The sequence below is a fragment of the Gorilla gorilla genome, chromosome 16, assembly GCF_029281585.2.
Source record: "Gorilla gorilla gorilla isolate KB3781 chromosome 16, NHGRI_mGorGor1-v2.1_pri, whole genome shotgun sequence".
NCBI lineage: Eukaryota > Metazoa > Chordata > Mammalia > Primates > Hominidae > Gorilla > Gorilla gorilla.
In genome coordinates this window covers 61317975-61339407 of record NC_073240.2, presented here as the reverse complement: position 1 = coordinate 61339407, position 21433 = coordinate 61317975, and the positions used below count along the sequence as shown (strand labels likewise).

General features: G+C 39.4%; 1 protein-coding gene and 1 long non-coding RNA gene across 8 annotated transcripts in view; one reads left to right on the top strand and one right to left on the bottom strand.

Annotated features, from left to right (window-relative positions):
- The window catches only part of LOC109023482 (uncharacterized), a 95398-nt gene that overhangs the window by 14538 nt on the left and 59427 nt on the right, over window positions 1-21433 (bottom strand). For 4 of the 5 annotated variants that reach the window (XR_010130998.1, XR_010131000.1, XR_008671828.1 and 1 more), the window contains 2 exons: window positions 17507-17872; window positions 15723-15869 (listed from right to left, as the gene is read on the bottom strand). This is a non-coding gene — a long non-coding RNA (uncharacterized lncRNA). The remainder of the gene's footprint in view (window positions 1-15722; window positions 15870-17506; window positions 17873-21433) is intronic. The other variant, XR_010130999.1, reaches the window with a different exon arrangement.
- Window positions 1-21433, top strand: part of RORA (RAR related orphan receptor A) — a 736533-nt gene that overhangs the window by 660270 nt on the left and 54830 nt on the right. The window lies entirely within an intron of this gene.

The following is a 21433-nucleotide window of genomic DNA, read 5'->3' as shown; positions in this document are numbered from 1 at the left end:
GTTCCTTCCTTGCAAAGCAACTAATCTTTTTTACTTGTACTAGGAAAACATATAAAACCATCCTGACAGTTTGATAATGCAACAACAGTGCTTAGATTCAAGATAAATGTATATTACAAGAAAAGTGAAAGAAGCTCTCAGGTGAGTGAGCTCTGGGTCAAGGCCCTTCGAGCCGAAGGAGAGGAGGTCCTGGACTTTGGTCTGATGTGTTCCAGGATCTGTGCCTGGCCTGCTTCCTGCCTCCCAGGTGTTAGCAGCAGCAAGTCCTGCTTTCCCAAGTGAGATCTAGACTAGACTTCCCCAGTGCCTTGTCAGAGAAAAGAGGCTTCTTCCTTCCTTAGAAGCATTCTGACACCGCACTGAGCCGGGGTATGCAAACAGGGAGGTTTGGGTCTTGAGAGTAGATCATGCAAATTTCTTTCTTCTTTCCCTTAACTACATCAGCAGTAGAGAGCAGAGAAAGCCTTCACTGCCATGCTGCCTCATGGAGGTGCTGAAGTTTCTCCCAGGTAGGAGAGGACTTTGGGCTTCTTTTGGCATCACTACCCTCAGGATGCCTGGCTGTTCCACCTTTCTGTGGGTGGGGCAACCCTTGTCTCTGGAAGAACAGAAAGGTGCACGGGGGCAGAGGTAACAGCAGGAGACATAAGCATTGTCCTATCCATTTTCCAGCAGAGCACCACTGTCCTATCCAGAGCTTATTTTCCTGGAAACCATTCTCTCCATAAAACAGTGGTTCTCAACTGGGGGCAATTTTGACCCCCAGGGAACATTTATCAGTGTCTAGAGAGATTTTTTTGATTAATACAATTCGAGAGTGCTATTAGCATCTAGTGGGTAGAGGCCAGGGATGCTGCTAAACATTCTACAGTGCCCATGACAACCCCCACAACAAAGAATTATCTCACACAAAATGTCAGTAGTGCCAAGGCTGAGAAACCCTGCCACAGAGCATGCTTTCTACCTTCTGTTCATCATAGGCCCCTTACATATGACATCTTCATTTTCATTTTCAACCCAAACACATTTTATTTAACACCGTATAACTTCAATTTTAAGTAAAGGAATAAATGGAAAACTTTATTGGCATGAGAAAGAAAAAAAGGGAAAGTAATGCATTACCAAAAGAAGCTGGAGATAATCAGTATGTATGAACTCATGCAATGGTAGAATTATTCTTGCTAATAAAAGAGGGTATCAGCTGGGCCTGGTGGCTCACACCTGTAATCCCTGCACTTTGAGAGGCCAAGGCAGGCAGATCACTTAAGGCCAAGAGTTCGAGACCAGCCTGGCCAACATGGTGAAACCCTGTCTCCACTAAAAATACAAAAATTAGTTGGGTGTGGTGGTGCATGCCTGTAGTCCCAGCTATTCGGGAGGCTGAGGCAGGAGAATCACTTGAACCTGGGAGATGGAGTTTGCAGTGAGCTGAGATCACACCACTGCACACCAGCCTGGGTAACAGACCAAGACTCAGTCTCAGAAAAATAATAATAATAATAATAATAATAATGATAATAAAAGAGGGCATCTCTCTAAAAGAAAAGATGCAAACCCAAACATTTAGTGCCCCTAGGCAGGTGGTGTGAGTGTGGCAGGTAGAGGAGGCACTTGGACCGCTGGACGGCACATATGCTTTGGAAAGGGAGCACCTCCCTTGGCTCTGTCGCCGTTTGGAATAACTGCTCTGTCATCACCAGGTCTTTTTTTTTTTTTTAAGAGAATCTATAAATCTGAACTTTAATGTGAAATTCCCTGGTTATTAATGGCTAGAAACATATTTTAAAAACTCATAGGCTAGCTCATTATGGAAGCAGATTAATGGTTTTGGCTAGTTCATCTTTGTTAGTATCTTTATCATTATTGAGATTGTGTGGTTGAACATTGGACAAATGAGCTCTCACACGTAATCTAAACAGACTCCTTTCTGTTCTGAAGGCTTAAGTCACCTAGAAAATAAGTCCAAACTCCTTAACAGACTATTCAAGGCCCTTTAGGATTAGGTCCCGCCAACCTGGCTACCCACTTTCCATCCTTATATTGAGCCATTTGCTCCACTCTACCCTGCCCTTGAGACACAGTGAGCCTCTCTTTGAACACATCACGCATGTTCATGCTGGGACCTCTCCTTGGCTTTTTTTCACTCCCATCGCAACTTTCACTGCCTAGGGAAGTGTGATATTCATTCTCTGTGGCCCAAGTCAAATGACAAATAATCTTCTCGAATTCCCTAAAAAAAAATCTGGTTTGGTATATTCTGTTATTATGATCTTTATAAGTTGCTACCATGTATTCATCTAGTCATCTCCCCAACCTCAAGTAATATATAAGACTTGGAGGCTAGGAACCCAACTTTATTGGGAAGCCAACTTTATTGCTCTATTTTTCATATAAACCTAGCTTTCAATAAATTTAAATCACCTGTTTATCCATCCACCAGTATGCACTGTGATTAACAAGGCAGTTTCTGCATTAACACCAAACTTTCCCTCTTCCCTGCCTATGACCAAGTTTTCAAAAAAAATTAAAATAACATTAAAATGTTATTAATGGCAAAAGGGAATTATTTTTTGAAACATCTATGATTTTTTACTAAGAAAAAGTAAAACGAGTGATGAGTAATACTTATTAAACATTTGGAATAGCATTAAAATAAGTATTTTTACAGAGTTAAATATTTGCGTTTATACTTAGATGTATAAATTATTATTCTTTGAACTTGAAGTGGATTTTGAACTCTGCTCTCCATAATTATAATAATCATAAGCTTATTTATGTATAGGTGGGCTATATAGACATTAACCAATTAATCCTTGATCACATCACCTAATAGGAAGACTTTCCTTGATACCCTATTTTTAGAGTGCACATATGAGTGTATGTTAATTATAGGTCTCTGTTATTAACTTCGCATTATATTACCGAAATGCTTAATTAACAGTTTACCAGCATCAAGAGTGTAGGTGGGCAAGAAACTTGTATCAGAATTCACTTCTGTTCAAGCCAGGAGGTGAGTGACATTTATAAATCCATCAAATATCTGGCCTTGAATCCAAGGACTATTCATTTTCCTTAAGTGTTTAAGTGGTTCTTTGAGACGATGTGTTGACTTTATCAATTCAGGCCACATCATAATTAGCTAATTTTAAAAAAAAACAGGGGTGGTATCTATATATGTTTGTACCAAATTGAGTTTTATTATAATCCTGGTTCTCTGAGGGTGATATGGCTAATAATTAAGTTATCCCCATTAGGTTATACTTTCGGAAGCTGCTGTTGCCTGCTGCCTATTCCATTAAAAACTAACTTTATCACTAATTTTAACATGAAACAGATCCATTTGGAAAAAAATCCATTATGAATGAGACAGAGTTGGCTGTTGAATAACATTGGTGTAGGCTCAAGTCTGGAATAAATGTGATATAGATGGGACGATATTGGACAAATGCAATTTATTTCATTATTCAGCAACAAGGTATTCCAAATGTCTCTGCTAATGAATACATGAAAATAGATTACATATAATGTGCACACTGTGAGTCGCATTTGCAGAATTATTTTTGCCACCTCTAGCACTATCTGAAACCAACACTGAATAGCAATAGTACTTGAGCTTCTAGTTGCAAGAAAAAGAAACTTTAAAAATTAAAACCAAAAAAAATGTAAAAAGAAAAAAGTAAATGTCTTATCTGTGGAATTTACCTTTATGGGAGAATTCTTGGGAATATAGCAGTTTTATCTCAATCCATTTGTGTTGTCCTCTGTTAAACCTCTGTTGTCCCTTAAAATCAGCCCACACGAAAAGAAGACAGTGTTCTTCTTCAAAGCTCTGATGGACGACTTTAGAGACTGTTTCAGGAACACTCTGTCTTTTTGCTGAGATATTGGTAGAATACAGTAGATAACATTTACCGAGCTCACAAGGGGGTCACTGCTTGTCCACAGCAGTTTGTAAGCTGTTGGTTCTGGCATTAAATTTAAAGTCCCACAAAGTGAAGCAAAAATGTATAATAATGCTATTATTGTACTGGTTGCAGGGTTTTCGTTCGGGTGTCATTGGGGTATTGAGATATTTAAATATCAATACTTTTATGCTGTCATATAATTGTCTTAGAATAATCACTGTTTTGCGCTGATAAAATACTTTAAATCTAGGATTTTCTCAGATTCCCTATCCCCCAAATATATTTGAGTGATAAACTTGTTGAAAGTTCAACATGTCAAGGATGACTTGCTCTAGCAAGCTGTAGTCTTCTCAGGCCCCCACCTTTCCTGGTTAGAGGATTGTCCTGATGAGACCAAAAGATCAGATTTAATATAGCCCAGCAGACTGAGAACACAGGAAAATAGTCTTTTGTCACCCTCAGTTTACCCCTATCCCTAGTCAGCTCTCTCATAAGTGAAGGTAAAAGCAACTAGATGAGAGTGTGGATCATTCTCACCAAATGGCTCTCACTGGCAGTAAAAAATGGTTCCAAAAGATGATCTTATTTGGTGGGCCAAATGTAAAGAGCATTATGTTAAGATAAAATCAGTAACAGTTGCATTATAAGATGCCATTTATTGCATTTTTTCTCTATGCCAAACACTGGGTAAACACTGAACAAGCATGATCACTTTTAACTTTCAACAACTCTGGGGATAACCCAGAATGGGGATAACCATTCTACAGATGAGGGGAACTGAGAATCAAAAAGGTTAAAATTTTTGCATAAGTTCACACAGAAGTGTGAGCTGGGATTTGAATTTAGGTGTCTCATCCCAGAGCTTCTCAACATGTCTCCACAGCCGTGCTGTATACCAATTGTAAGCATGCATCTTTCTCAGACTTTGGATTCATTATCTGGATATAAAATTCATATCCTAATAAAATGAAGTATGTAGTGAGAAGTGTGCTCAAGTCAAGCAGCCCATGAAAGGCTGTACAATAGAGGGCAAAGTGAAAGCTGCATGCAGGTCTGTGGAATAGTATGGGGATGTTTCATACAACACTGAATGCCATGTCTGCTGGAAAACATTGCTTGAAAATAAATATGTAGGCCATCGCTACCTGTGTGTGTACTTGCTGTAATGGAGCAAACTTCCAATGACCACCAAGAATGAACCACAGTGAACTAGAAGATGTGTCCTCTGATAAACAATGTCTGTGATGTAGCCACACAGGAAAAGCCATGGTTTGAAGCTCTGGGGAGCCCGTTTCCTAAGAGACTCTCTGGGGCACAACAATAAGAGCTGCTGTTTACTGAGAGTCTCCTGTCCCCCAAGCACTGTGCTATCTCAGTTTGGTTTTAGGTGGGTAAGATCCCCATGCTACAAATGAAGAAACTGAGGCTCAAAGAAATTTCCCTAAGATTGACCACATCAGTGGCAGAATTGGAACAGTAAGTGTTCTTGATGACTAAAATAGTTGGAAATATACATAAGGGCTAAAATCTCATGAAGGTTCCCTAATTAAATTCACAAGGCAGACTTTGCTTTGAAGTGAAGTGAGATACCTTCTAAAGCAAAAGTCTGTTTAATATTTTCCGCCATTAGAAAAAATGCATGCTTAAGCCAAAGTGCAAGAAGAGGAATTCCATGTGGAAAACTGCAGGTGTGTCTAGTTAGGCCAAGAGGTATAAAAGGCTGAGCAGTTGTCTGGCACACCTGGTATTTGCACCATCAGCATCTTGCACTTAGTGGATGCTAAGCAAATATTTGTGATTTTTTCAATAGCAGGGATGTTTGTCTGAATATTTAAATATTCACCTTAGTTTGGTTTTACTTTGGTAGACTGACTCCATGTTCACTTTGGGAGAATTTCAACTTATACGTGTCAGCCTTAAGTAACAAGATTCAGAAAATATGATTAAGTATAGCATTTATTTGAGCCCAAACTTGAGGATAGCCACCTGGGAGTACAGATTCAAGTTGCCTTGTACACTCGGATTAACAGCAGTTACAAGTGAATTTTTAAAGGAAGAAATAAGAGGCAGTTTCTAAATTGTTTACCAAGAATTTATATTTAAATAACATAAGCTATTGGCCAGGCATGGTGGCTCATGCCTGTAATCTCAGCACTTTGGGAGTCTGAGGCAGGACAATTACTTAAGCCCAAGAGTTTGAGAGCAGCCTGGGCAACATAGCAAGACCCCTATCTCTACAAAAAATTCAAAGCCAGGCACAGTGGCTCATGCATGTAATCCCAGCACTTTGGGAGGCCAAGGCGGGTGGATCACGAGGTCAGAAGATCGGGACCATCCTGGCTAACATGGTGAAACCCCATCTCTACTAAAAAAAAAAAAATACAGAAAGTTAGCTGGGCGTGGTAGCATGGGCCTGTAGTCCCAGCTACTTGGGACGCTGAGGCAGGAGAATCGCCTGAACCCGGGAGGCAGAGGTTGCAGTGGGCCGAGATAGAGCCACTGCACTCCAGCCTGGGCGACAGAGCAAGACTCTGTCTCAAAACAAAAACAACCCCCCCTCAACCCCGCCTCAAAAAAAAATGTAAAAACTAGCTGGGCATATTGACACATGCCTGTCATCCCAGTTACTCAGGAAGCTGAGGCAAGAGGATTGTGTGAGCCCAGGAGGTCAAGGCTGCAGTTAGCTATGATCGTGCCATCGCACTCCAGCCTGGGTGACAGAGTCAGACTCTGTCTCAACAAAATTTTTGTAAACTGGCAGGGTGCAGTGGCTCATGCCTATAATCCCAGCACTTTGGGAGGTCAAGGCGGGCAGATCACCTGAGGTCGGGAGTTCGAGACCAGCCTGACCAACATGGTGAAACTAAAAATACAAAATTAGCCGGATGTGGTGGTGCAGGCCTGTAATCCCAGCTACTCAGGAGGCTGAGGCAGGAGAATCGCTTGAAGCTGGGAGGCAGAGGTTGCGGTGAGCCGAGATCACGCCACTGTACTCCAGCCTGGGCATCAAGAGCAAAACTCCGTCTCAAAAAAAAGAAAAAAATTTTTTTTTTTGTTAAACCCATAAGCTATTGTTCTGTGTATCACAGATTCCAGTAACATGAAGATAATGGAGGCAGCATCTAGTCAGGAACAAAATGGCTTTAAATAGTCCCCCACCACCACCCCTGCATGGGGGGAGTGTGACTGAAGTCCCATATTATGTCTCTCAGGGCGTGATAAATTTTGCATCACTCATATAGCTCATACGGTTCTGAGCTATTTTTCTTTTCTCAATGGATATAGTTTTGGATTGAGATGTACTTTCCTTCTATAGTTCTTGACCCTTTAACAAAATGTATTGGTATTTTGCAATTCAGAATCTATTACATTATGGAAGGGGGTCCAAAAACCTTGAGAGCCATGTTGTGGTTAAAGCATCTTCCTCAAGTGTTCCTGGATCTACAACACGGGATAAAATTCTTAACGTTAGTTTCAGAGTTAAAGAGTTTAACATTTTTTTATTACTTTCTTGTCATCACAATTACAATTATGCCTCATTATTTATTATTATTTTGCATTCTCCATATTTAAAAAAACACAAGTTAAAACTTCCCATGTATAAAAACACATTTTAAAACATCACTGCCAACATGTGTGTGTGCTCATGTGTGAGTACAGATGTGTATATACAGACATGTACATTTTTAAAGACTTGGTTGTCTCTGCAGTGAAGACAATATGTTTTATTTTTTATTCCGTATACTTTTCTGTATTTTCTATATTTGCTTCAATAAGCTGGTGTAACTTTTAATTTTTTTAATTAAAAAAAATTTATCGTAAAATTACACTTAAACATTAGCAGCTGCTGCTGGGAAAAAATGGACAAATTGCCCAGGCAGCCACATTAGAAGAAGAAAGTCATTTGAATACAGTTATATACTTATTTTTATTGAGACACATCTTGCTGTGTCACCCAGGGTTTTGCTCTGTTGCCACAGCTTACTGCAGCCGTGACTCAGGCTCAAGTGATCCCTCCCACCTCAGGCCCCTCTCCCCTACCAGTAGCCGAGACTACAGGCAGGCACAGACTGGCACCACCACACTCGGCTACATTTTTTTTTTTTTAAGGCAGGGTCTCACTATATTGTCCAGGCTGGTCTTGAACTCCTGAGCTCAAGTGTTCCTCTCACCTTGGCTTCCCAAAGTGCTGGGATTACAGACAAGTCATGGCAGCTGGCTGAGTACAGTTATTCAGCATAAGCATAACAAAAACAGAATGGCAGCCCAGTTCCTTTGTTAATGAAATAGTAAGGGTGTAACTAGGGCAAGCTGGCCCTGTTTATGTCACATGAGTTTGTTTTAGAAAGCATTCTTGAGAACACAAACAAAACAAAAGAAAAAATTTTAGAAATACACTCACATTTTAATATAAAATGGACTGCGTTTTGTGGCTATATGATAATTTTCAACATAAATCTCCTTAAGAAGGGAGTCAAATGTTCTGGAGAGATCTAAATTTAATACAGTCTCATAGGGAGCAAAATAAGGAGTTGCTGTGATAAACTTTTTGCTTTGCCAGGTATGGGCTACAATGATTGGTTGAAATCATCCAAAAATGAACTAAAATCACAAATTCATTTTCACAGATTTATTGTTAGAACTTATGTTGCTTCCTTAAGAAAACGCAACTATATTAACTCTTGGCTATTGCAGTCAAGAATAAAACAGTCAAGGGGAAAAAAAACAGTGGCCAAATTTATAAAGTTATGTGTATTTGGCTTTGAAATATTTTTGGAACGTGAAACTGGCCTCGCTTAGGAAAAGAATCAATTTGCCGTGTCTTATAACATATCTATTTGAAGGCATTGAGAAGAGATCGAGAAACTCTCAAACTGAATGTACTTGTGATAATTATCAAGCCGTAATGCAAATAACAGAAAGGTCATTGTCCTATTCCTTGCACGACATCTTTCTCTTGGTAATTTGAAGAACAGGGTCTTTCAATTACCTTTTTTGCCTTCCTACTACAGCAATACGTCACCTGTGATGAATCTGTCCTCTGGCAACCTTCTCTGTCACAAAACATCTGAGAAGTTAGGAAGTAAGCAAATAGGCCTTTAGGTTGCCAAAACAGAGTCCCAAAGTTCAAGCACTACAGTGAATGCACTTGATTTCAGAGGAAATCTCTTTAGACCCAGTACATCCTATTTATAATTGGTTTTTACACAAGCTTAGTTATCTGGTTGGGTTCCAAGACATAGCTAATTCTAAGACAAAATATTAATTACAAGTAGAGGGAGGGCCTCATAAGATCTAGCATATGACTACAGAAGGAAGGAAAACTACGGATGAAGGAGGAAGAAAAAGCATAAAAAGGATAAAAACCAGGGCCATTTAGTGTTGGGGCAAAATGTCATATAAATCTTAGAAGGCCTTCAGAGCATTACAGCATATACAATAATTTTATACTTTTTTCATAAGTGTCTAATAAATTTTTTTGAGAAGAGTAAAATACTCTTTATTTGGTATTACACTTTGGTGTGTAATATTAAATATTCTTTATTTGATTTTTATTAGATTTTGTTATTTATAAGATTTTATTATTTATAAAGTATATTTGATATTACACTACACACCAAAGTGTAATATCAAATAAAAAATATTTCACTCTTCTCAACTATTACACTTTAGTGTATAATATCACTCTAAATATTGCACACTTTTCTAAAGCCTACACTAAAATGCCTTTTTGTAAGTAAAGGGAACCGTTTTAGATACAGGGAATTCTAATTAGATTGGCATAGTCAAAGCCAAAAATATAAAGTAGACATTGCTACCTTATCTTCAGACCTTGCCTTTAAGAGGCAACAGAACACAAAATACAGGTGACTTTTGCTTGGTTCTGAGACAGTGAAGGAAATTCCCAAGTATTTAAATATATTCACATAACCAGTTATATAAATCTAAACATAAAACCAATCTCCAATAGGTTTTAAGGTGGTATTCACCATCTTTATGAAAAGTTGAACATTATTAATGAAGTCCAACCATATCTTTAGAAGGGGGAAACAGTGATAGCATTTACTGAATCGAAATTACTATTAAAACTCAAAGAAACATCGAACATACGCATTTAACCACAATCCAGTCTTAGTTAACAGGACTGCCCAACAAAAATATTCGGTCAGACATTAATGATCTGAATTCTGGTGTGTGAGATCTATTAAATTATGGTACACACAAAAAAGTCATGAGATGTTCCTGTTTTGTCATAAACAAGGCAGTGGCCAACTAATTAATGCCCATTAGTAGCTTTTTTGAGATAGGCTATCATTTTCGTTCCAGGGATGAACTTTTTGGGATTCTCCAAATACTCCATCAGTGTATCCTGTCTTCAGGTGATGCTTTTGTTCTCACTGGCGTCTGTGTAAGTGAATCCAAAGGCCTGACCTGTCCTCCGTCCAGAGACCATGGAGATGTGGCCCAGTCTTGTGTTTGCCTCCCTTTCCCACGGTGTGGCACTGGGCATACTTCTAGACAAAAATCTTGCTTTTCTCAACATCACCCATATTTAATACTCTCTTTCGTCATTGGCACTACTAAGGTTCCCATTCAGAGGCCAAACATCCTGCTCTCCAAATTTCTAATAAATTTTAAAATAAAATTTCTGATGACTGTTTATCATCAAGAAAGTAAATTCTATTCAAAATTCTCTACAAAGAAAAGAAATAGGTCATAATTTAGAAATATTTCTTTAAAAATATTTATGATAACTGCCCTCTTTGTTTTCATGTGTTTACTTGGATAAAACTCCAGCTATTTGGATATTCGGCTATCCCAATTACTTACTAAAGCTCTAATCAGCTGAGATTCATTGCTATTTGCTCTGGTGATGTTCTAAAATACATGATCACAGAGATTTCTGAAGTTCGGGTTTACTTCATTATATTCTTTGAGAGAACTATCCAGAAAGTAACTTCTATTTCCAGTTTGCAGAATGTTTCTCTTGTAGCCCAAGGGAATGTGTTCCTTATGAATACAAGTAGACTTGACCAACCGGAGGACCAAGTACAGAATTTCCTATGTTTATAATGCCTCCATCCCAGAGTTTATAACAGTTCATTATGGTTATTTAAACTCAAGCAAGGCCGAGCTTGTATCTCATTACATAATAGTACAAAGTAACTCAGCCAAAACTTTGTGTTCACTCCCCTGGCCTTTTTTGTCTTGTAACCACCACCTCTGTGATTTTTGCTGCTTCCAAATAAAGGCCAAACCACATGTGTCATCTTCTACATCCTCTCGTAGTGCCAGAAAGCCTCACTCTCTAGTTCTCCGATAACCATAACAGTTGTGAGCATTCTATATCTTATTTAACTTAAGACAGTGGGTTAATTTTAGGTATGACTATAGAGGGATAATGCAGATTCTTTCACAGCAACTTGAAGTTCAGCCTTCACAGAAGCAGAGAGTACTACAGGTGGCAGAAAATTATTCCTGCCAGCAAATAGTAGTAGAACAAGTTTCTTTAGAACAAAAGGAGAAAAAGACACATCCAGTTTCAGTGGGATTAAATTAGACAGTGGGAGTTGGCTACCTAAACAGTACTTTTTTGGGTACTTATTGCTGTTCAACCATTTGGGGATGTGCTATGCATAAATACATGCTCTGATAAATCTTTTCTTTGTCCTTTATCATTGGATTGGGGTGGACAAACAAGTGTTCCTGGAGGCAAAATGGCAAGCCACCATATTCACAAAAAGAAGATAAGGAATTACAAACTGGATACATGAATGGTGAGGGGAAACATCCACTGTAATTTGCAAGGTTTCTTCATTTACGAAGGCTTTTAGGAAGAAGTGAAGTTTGAATCAAAGATGGAGCCTCCCGCAGAACCAGAAAATGATGAAGAGAAAGGGGAAGCCGTGAACTTCCAGGCATAGAGGATCTCTTTCATGGCCAATAGACTCATGAAACAGGGATATACCTGTTTTATCACAAAAGATGCCACCTTTGGGTTATGGTCCACAGGCACATTCCCCAGTCAGTGACAATATCTTCACCTGCAGAGTGAACACGAGAACTAAGAAAATAGCCTGGACACTCAGAATAGAAAAAACACTTCCCTAAAATACTTAGACAAGTAATACAAAATTTATTTAGGTAACTGCCTTAGTTCTCTGCTTTTATATCACCTGTTCATAAAAGAGAAAAGGCGGGATAGAAGTGGGGTGGAGGTGAGAATAAATGGCTTAAATTCAGAAGTTATCATGCCAGATTTTTCTCCTCCCTGTTTCTATTTATGAAACTTTGCACAGCACCCTCAATTTTGAGGGTAGATTTAGCATGTATTTTCACTTGGCGATGGGGAACACAGATCCCCTTGTCCACAGTTGTGGGTTTATAAGAAGAGAAAGCATGAAATAAAGATGAGAGAGACACCCAGGATGAGATCCGTTTTTTCCTAAACACTCACCTGAAATGCCAGACGTTCCAAAAGCTTTTGCATTTACAGAGAGTGAGAAATCTCTCTGCTGTCTGTGCTTCATTGGAAAGTAGAGGGACTATTGCTCTTTCAAGTGGGGGAGATTTGTGTAGCAGAAAGAAACAGCAGAAAATAGGTCAGCAAAGTCAAGTGACCTGCACAGATGGGTGTTTTGAGATGTGTGAGCCGAGGTTCCACAATCACTACCCAGATTCACTTACAAATATCAGGAGTAAAGGCCGGAAATAGAAACATATTTTCCAGGCAAGAAGGAGTGGGGAAGAGGGAGAAGTGGGTTATCTTTTTTCCTTCAAATCACTACCATTTCCAGCATTTGAAAAAACATTTTCTTAAAGTCATTTTGCTCAACAGATGACAGTATTTCTTGGGAAAGTAGTAAAAAAAAAGGAAAAAAAAAATTCAAGCAATTTTTTTTCCCTTTCAGCCACCACCTTCCTTTTCTTCCCACCTGTGAATATGAACACAAGACCATTTCATTCTTAGGGTACTTTATTGGCCCCATTCTGCTTGCATATCCCAACATCGTGCAATCACTAATTGTTTCAAACAGTAACCTAGTACCAAACAGAATTTTAACATTGCCACTAATTCTTTTGAAGAAGGCTGTGTTGGCAATTATGAAACAGGGTAGACGTTGGCAAGTGCTTTCAGAATAATTATAGGGTTTCTCGAGTAGTACAGTGTAAATAATTGCTGGTTTAAAAGCGTTATTGTGAACAGCAATTTATACTAAAATTTATATTTGCTCCTTGAAACCAATATATGTCGAGAGTGCCTCACTCCCTCTCCTACCTCCCCACCTTGAGCTCTCAAGGGCTTTGGAACCTTTTGATTTTATGACACTTTTAACTTAGCAAGGCAACTACAAGGCATGTCTAGGCCACAGTAAATAAGGGTAAGAGTAATGCATTTAATCAATGGGCATGAATGAAGTAATGAAACTGTTTCAGCTCTGGCCACCTGGTGTGCTCCCAGGATACTGACATACAGAAAGGCCATTTTGGTACAGAGAGAAGCTAAGAACTGCAGTGGCATCACTTTTGCCTGGCAAGTAGGGCACGCTGAAGATTATCACCTCTTCTTTGGCTTATGATGGCATGGATGCAGGGCACAGAGGACCAAGACACAGGAAGCTCTTGGAGATAATGCGGCTCTAAAGTGGCCACAGAGACTTATTAAAATATATGTTTTCCTCTCTGTGGAAATTTTAATTTTATCCTATGGTACATTAAAAATGGGTGGGTACATCAGAAAACCAGGGGGTGAGCGTGGGGGAAAGAAAGCCTTGATGATTGGGGGAGAATGGTTTTTGAAGGGCTCTTCTCTCTTCTCTTTGGGTGAATGCTAAATGGCAGTCCTTCTTTTCCAAACAGGTGACCGTATGTGTCATCTTCTTGTCTTTCTGTTGATCCTAGTGGCTTCTCTTACCCAGCCTGAGAACTCCCCTGAGATTTTTCGCATCCTGAATGTTTCTCACCAAAGTAGCTAGAGTTCTAGGATAATGTGTTTTTTGTTTCAACTGCGGTTCCTGGTTTCTGCTCTCTAAAGCCCTTTTAAGTCATATTTTCCATGATTGTTCAGTGCTGGCTTTGGTATTTAAATAAGCCTTTCAATGGGTCATTAGCCCTGTAATTAATTCTAGCTATTTTTAAATGGTGCCTTGGTTATTAAAGAGCCCCCATATTCACAACAGTCTTGTCTTTCTTGGAGAATTACTAAGCATTTGCTGATTTTTTTTTAGTGCCAAAAATATTGCAATTTTATCTCATTGTGAATATATTCCTCATTGATAGGAAGAGTCAATCTTTTTGAATGAGGACAGAAAATATTTAACTGTTACACTTCCATATAATAGCCTTGTGCTTTTATTTTTCTTTCAAATAATCATAACAAATACCCATCCTGTACCCCAGGCCCTGTCATAGCTATATGTGTTTCACTTTACTTACATTTTAAAAAATCAATTATCAGCAAATCACAGTACTTCAATGGGAAATAACTTTACAGAGAAAGAGAAGTGACTGGATTAAAATCACTTACTCAGTGTTAGAGAGGAAAAAACCCAACTTCTTCCTCTACCTGCTTATTATATTCAGTGTCTGGGGCCCCACAAAATAAACTTACAAAAGACAGGTTAACGGGAGAAAAAGGATTATTTTATATGTATGTCAGGGGGCCTCACAGAAATTAAGTGAATACCCCCAAGAAGGTCATCAGATCTGGAGGCTTATGTACCATTTTAACAAAGGGCAATAAACTTATGGAGAAGTGACAAGATAAAGGAAAATGGTTTGAGGCTTCTAGGGGCCATATATTGTGGGAAGGTAAATATATGTGGGAACTAATGGAAGACAAGGGTTACTTCAATAAGGTTTGTTTTAGCAGATTTAAGTCAGTGCCCATCTGTAGTGATAAGGGTTGTCTCCTCTTCCTGGTATGGGGTTGGGGCAGAGGGCACCTTTACAAGGGGAAATGTATGCCCTGCCTATAGGCAGATAGGGGTAGGGTAGAGAGCTTTTTCTGCTGTTTCTCAGTTGCTTTCAGCTCAAAATAATCTTCATGCCACAGTGTCATAATTTGGGGTGGCATATTCTGATCTTCTCACCAGTTAGTTGCAGAGCTAAAATTAGAACTTAGACCATCTGACTCTTAGCCCATTCTTTTGATTTCTCTATGTGCTTTATTATATAATATTAAAATAGCTGTTAGTCTCTGTGATACTACTACAAGAGGCTTACCAATTCTAATATTAGAACCAACCAACAAGCCTGGCTCTACACCCTTGGCACATGTCACAATCAATCACAGCACAGTGCATCTCAACCAGCCCCCAAGCATTCACTTGAAATCCATGTGACTCGGAATATGAGCTGAAACTCACTTGCCATCTTGACCTTATAGTAATCCCAGGATAAAGCAGTAATTCCTGGTTCAGAAAAGCAGATGGAGATTAACTTTGATTATTGAGTATTATCTGGGATCAGATAAAAATATCAATAGCTCATATAACAATAGTAATAGCAGTTACCATTGTATGCCAGGCATTGAGCTAGTTGCTTACATATATTCTCGCATTTGAGCCTCATAACAGCCCTGTGAAGTAGGTACTGTTATCTCTGTGGTAGAGATTAGGAAATAGAAGTTTGGAGAGGTTAAATAACTTGCCCATGATCACAGTGCTAATAAGTGGAAGATTTAGCATTGGGGTCCAAGGCTGTCTATCTGTAAAGCCACTCCTTGACATCTAACAACATATATGGAGAGGTCCATGTGCTGACCACTTGTAGCCCAGCCCTAGATGTCGCAAGAGTAGTTATTAACTTTCTCACCTCCAGCCTTTTCTTTTAATCCTGTGAATTCCTTTGACATCTGTGGGTGGCAGGCTCTAGTAAATGTAGTTCAGAAGAAGATGCCTGCCCCAATTGATTTTTTTAGACACTTTAATTTGTGTTGGTTCTTGCTGTAGAGTTTCCACACTAGAAGGAAAGACCTGAGGCTGTCATTGGGTATTTTAATAACCCTTTCATTCCACTCCAGGGTAGTAGATATTACGTGCTAGAAGCAGGTGGTAGGATTTCCTAATTTATTTATTCCTTTGGAGCACCTGCTATGTGTCAGGCACTGAGGCAGGCACTGGGAAGATAGGATGGAGAAGAATGACAGGTTCCTGCTCTATACATCTTATTCTTAATGTGTGGAGACAGCTAATAAATACGTGGCATTCCAGGGAGTGATAAAGGCTTTGAAGAATGAATGCAGGTATTCATAGCAGGTGACTTGCAGGGAGAGGGCGAGGGATGCCTTGGGTTTTTCATTTCCTGTGGACCCTAGGACAGATATTAAGAAAAACTTTTCAAAAAGCAAGATAAGCTTCTGTATCTCTGAAATGACTGCAGTGCACTTGTGGCTCAGACGGAGACTGAGGAAAATGTAAAAAGACATGGTGTAATTTCAGTGTAATTTTCCTGTTTGACACCACTATCATTTTCCCAGTCTTCTGGGCCCTTCTCTCCCTGATAACTCTCTGCACCTGCAGCTGCATCGTGTTCTACCTATGATGCAAGGCTCATTGCCTCTCCCTAACACCACCACTGTGAACCACGAAGGATCCTGTGTTTTGTGTCCTCAAAGTCAGGTCCCCTGTGGCTACCGAAGTTCAACCACCTACACTGATAAAAGAGCCTCGGCTCACTCTTCCCAAGTGAATTGTTTCTGTTCACACTGGTTCTGTTTTTCTCTGTGAAATGAGGAGGTTGGGATAAACCCTAGTTGAAAAGGTGGCAGGAGAATGAACAGATGGTGGCAGTATCACCTTGGTCTTGCCCCAGCTTGGTAACCTTAGGACAGTCACTTTACCTCTCAGTCTCAGGTGCCTTGACTGAAAAGAAAGGGGTTTGATTTGTTAATCACAGAGGTCTTTATGGACCTGGCATTGAATGATTTAAAAGGTTCCATGTAGCTCTTTAGAGTACACTAAACAAAACAAAAACTATGATTTACTAGAGGCTGTGCATCTCTTTCCAGAGGAGTTTCAGACCAGGAACGAGGACAGTAGTACAGTATCATTGTGGGGCGGTAGGAAAAATTATTCAAGGTCTTTTAACTTTCATTCCTGAGGACAGTTAGTGAGGGAAATGAACTCTTATGAGGTTGTTAATGAGATCAGAGCAAAGATGGCTCTTTGTACTCCCAAACTATGTTTAATTTCTTAAACTTTAGAAATGGCAGGTTTTAACTAAGTCAGCCAGATCAGGATGTAGGGACCAGGATGAGCCAAAGCATCAGAATCACTTACTTGTGAAACTGACCGGCTTCTGCTTGTTATCTGTCATTTTACTCCATATTGAGGTCAGAGTGGTAAAGCTATTTTGCAGTATACATTTCCTTTTGCTTAAAAGACATGAGATTATCAAAACAACAGGGAAGGGACGTTACTCACTCTCACCAGTAATTTTCAAATGCTGAAAATAAATGTGCCTAGATATAGTCTCCATAAATATATTAATGTGTTGCATATTCCCTATATAGCTATAGTTATTTCTTAATTGATTTCACTCTGCAATACTGTGAAATCGCCTTATGGAAATCTGAAACATAAAAAGATACCACTTACTTTGTAGCTATCCTGTTTTCTTCTAAAGGTGTTGGTTAAGTGCATTGAAGCATGGGTGGTCCACACAGTGGCTCTTCCAGACAAACTAAATTAGCAGAAGGAGCAGCAAAACCAGCAGTTATGCAAAATGTTTCTTTTTGTTTTCTTTAATTGTGGTAATGAGTTCATTCAGTTTTGAAAGCTTATTTTTGGATGCCTGTCTTCCATGAAATTTTGAGGTGTGAATTCAGCCATTCATTGCTTGAGCTTTTATTATTTCAGAATTAGGGTAGCATTACTTCTGTTCCCTCATCATCCCCTTGGAGAGTCACCATCTAGATGATAATATATACTTCTATTTATGTCTTTCTCCTAGTGTCCTTGAGCCTTAAGGAAAAGAAACAACATCAAAAAACATTAATTTTTTTCCATTGAAAGCTGATCCATGTGTGTGCTGACAATAACTTTAATCCCTTTAATGTCCAAGTGAGGAGGATTGAAAACTGGTAACACTTTCATTGATATTTTTTAAATATGCTCTTATAGCAAAAAAAGTTTGATATCTTTTTGGTGACCACTTAAAGGAGAAACTATTGACGCATAAATTATAAATTCTATGGCTTTAAATATTATTTTTTGAGATGAATGTGTTTGGGGTAGAATATGAACAACTTAAAACTTTAAAATTTCCATCTAAATTTCAAGTCTTAAATGTGCCTCTTGGTTTTTTTGTTTGTTTGTTTGTTTGTTTGTTTGTTTTGAGACGGAGTCTCACTCTGCTGCCCAGGCTGGAGTGCAATGGCACGATCTTGGTTCACTGCAACCTCCATCCCCCAGGTTCAAGAAATTCTCTGCCTCAGCCTCCCGAGTAGCTGGGATTATAGGCGTGTGCCATCACACCCGGCTAATTTTTGTATTTTTAGTAGAGATGGGGTTTCACCATCTTGGCCAGGCTGGTCTTGAACTCCTGACCTCATGATCCACCTACCACGGTCTTTCAAAGTGCTGGGATTACAGGCGTGAGCCACCGCGCCCGGCCCCTCTTCTACACTTTTTTCAAGGTCAGAAGCAGCTCACATATAGACAATTACATCTTCAGCCACTTAGTTTTTGAATATCACTTTCGTTTCATAAAATGAGCTATGTTGTCCTTACAATTCAGTTGATGGCCAGAAGAAAATCAGACCCTTTATAAAAAGTAGGACTTTAAAAAGCACTGGTGTCCTATTGTAGGCTGTTTCACAATACACATAGTAAAATATGAATTTTATTGTTTGTTTTGTTGATTGGGAAGGAGATGGGAGGGGGTGGAGAGTGACATTATAGTTTGAATTTATAATTTGAAAGCAGAGAAAATGGATGAAATAAAAAGATTACCATATGAGTATCGCCAGATCCTCCCTCCCACACACACATACCTATCCCCAGGCAATCTTTCTGTGAGAATTTACCTTGGTGTTTAAAAATCATGGCAATATAAAAGTGATATTAAAAATAGTATACTACCACTGTAAGAAGTATGACAAACATGTGAGATCCTGAGAAACTGCAGAATATTTTCTCATTCAAAGTTTAGTACCTTGGTCTTATAGTGTTTGACACTAAAAAACATAGCAAATACTGTTTTATATTTAGCCTATTCCCTGATGCCTTGTTTCTTAAATTAATTCATAGGCAATGAATGGGGGAGGAAAAATAACAACAACAAATATGCCCTGGTGATATAGTAAATGCCACTTTCCAACACTTGCTCGCTACCTAAGAAAATCACTTTATTTTCTTCTCTCATGCCCAGCTTGATTGCAGAGAGCAAGAGAGTAGATGGAAACTGTGGGGTTATTTTTTAACGTTATATCATTAACTCCATCCAACACAACATGCTTAATTCCTTGTTTCTCGTAACTTTGGGATGAAGTATGGTGTTTTGTTGCCTGTTTACAAAATAGGCGACAGACACAGAACATAAGAGCTGCTACATATCATAGAACATATCGAGAATGCCAGAGATTTTTCCTGTTTTCTTCCACAAGACCATGTTAAACTGTGTGTATCAAGTTTAATAAGAGCAATGTAAAGCTACCTGATTACATTTTTATCCACAACATGATTTTAAACTAATGCTATTGGCCAGGCGCGGTGGCTCATGCCTGTAATCCCAGCACTTTGGGAGGCCGAGGCAGGCGGATCATGAGGTCAGGAGATAGAGACCACGGTGAAACCCTGTCTCTACTAAAAATACAAAAAATTAGCCAGGCATGGTGGTGGGCGCCTGTAGTCCCAGCTACTCGGGAGGCTGAGGCAGGAGAATGGTGTGAACGTGGGAGGTGGAGGTTGCAGTGAGCCGAGATCGCGCCACTGCACTCCAGCCTGGGTGACAGAGCGAGACTCCGTCTCAAATAAATAAATAAATAAATAAATAAATAAACAAACAAACAAACTAATGCTATTTACCGTGAAGTGTAGTAGTTATACTTCGTGCCTCCCAGCGCTTGAGGGTTTCATCATTGCCTTACAGTATTTCTCAGAAAATAACACATTCTCCCCTGGAAATTGTTGGCTGACTTTAGCAAATTCAGGCCACCTATTCATTTAAGACTGTTATGTGTGTTTGATTATCTAGAATGAATTGCCTTAAGAGTCTCTTTTGGAAAAGTACTAGCACAGTGCCCGAAATGCCAGGGAGTGGAAAGTCATGGTCTCGGCGGGGAAATGACTGCAGTGTTCATGGAGACAGTGTTTTCGCTTGGCTGACATTAATGACAACCCAATGCTATGTGCTCACTGAGTGTTTTCATTTCAGAAGAGCATCAAAACCACTGAGTCCTTTCAAGTCGTCTTCTTTTACTGTGAAACCAGAAACCATGCCGACGACTACTTTCAGTAATAACCTATGTCCCAACTGCAGGCTGAAGTAAACTTCTTGTCATATAATTTTCTAATTTCTGTGTAGGGGTAGTTGTAGCAAACAACTTAGTTTCTTTCAGAGCATGACTTCAGAAAACGTATTTTCATGCAGCAGTGATGGGTAATGAAATCAGAATTTCCACAAAGTCTGCCCTAATTGAACAGCATTATCAGGAAAAATAAAACATGAGACTCAGAGTTTTCTCCCAAAGTCATTTATGTTATTAGGTAATGAAGCTGATTTTATTTTAGCAAACGTACTAGGAGGTATACTTCCACGTGAACATTGCCCCTTCAAAGCAGTCAACTGGAAAGGCTGAATGTCCGTGCCCATAACGCTGTCACTGCCAAAAGCTAATATATAACTCTTCTTCTGAAATGGCTTTCACCTCCTTCAGCAATGTTTTCATATTCTCCATAGTGGCCATAGTTCTCCTAGAAACGTGAGCTTGATATTTGAAAACAACCAATAGTTAATATGCTGAAAAAGGTAAGTGAAGAAACCAAACCAGGCCATTTTCCTTAAAAAAAAAAAAAAAAAAGGCCAGTCATGGTGGTTTACACCTGTAATCCCAGCACTTTGGGAGGCCGAAGTGGGTGGATCACCTGAGGTCAGGAGATCAAGACCAGCCTGGCCAACATGGAGAAACCCGTCTCTACTAAAAATACAAAAATTACCCAGACGTGGTGGTGGGTGCCTGTAATCCCAGCTACTCGGGAGGCTGAGGCAGGAGAATCCTTTGAACCCTGGGGGAGGTGGAGGTTGCAGTGAGCCGAGATCACGCCACTGCACTCCAGCCTGGGTGACAGAGCGAGACCCTATCTTTAAAAAAAAAAAAAAAAGGAGGAGAGGGACTATAAAGTACAACTGTGTCTTATCTCATTGGCACTGAGAGCAGCTGCATAAGAAGTAGCTCCAAGTAGTTTGGGGCAATGACAACATAAGAACTTTGACGCTCAATCCTCATTTTGGTGTCAAGGTTGGAGCCAGTGAATTTGTTGGAAGAAAATATTGGCCACTAGCTTTCTTCTAGAACATTAATA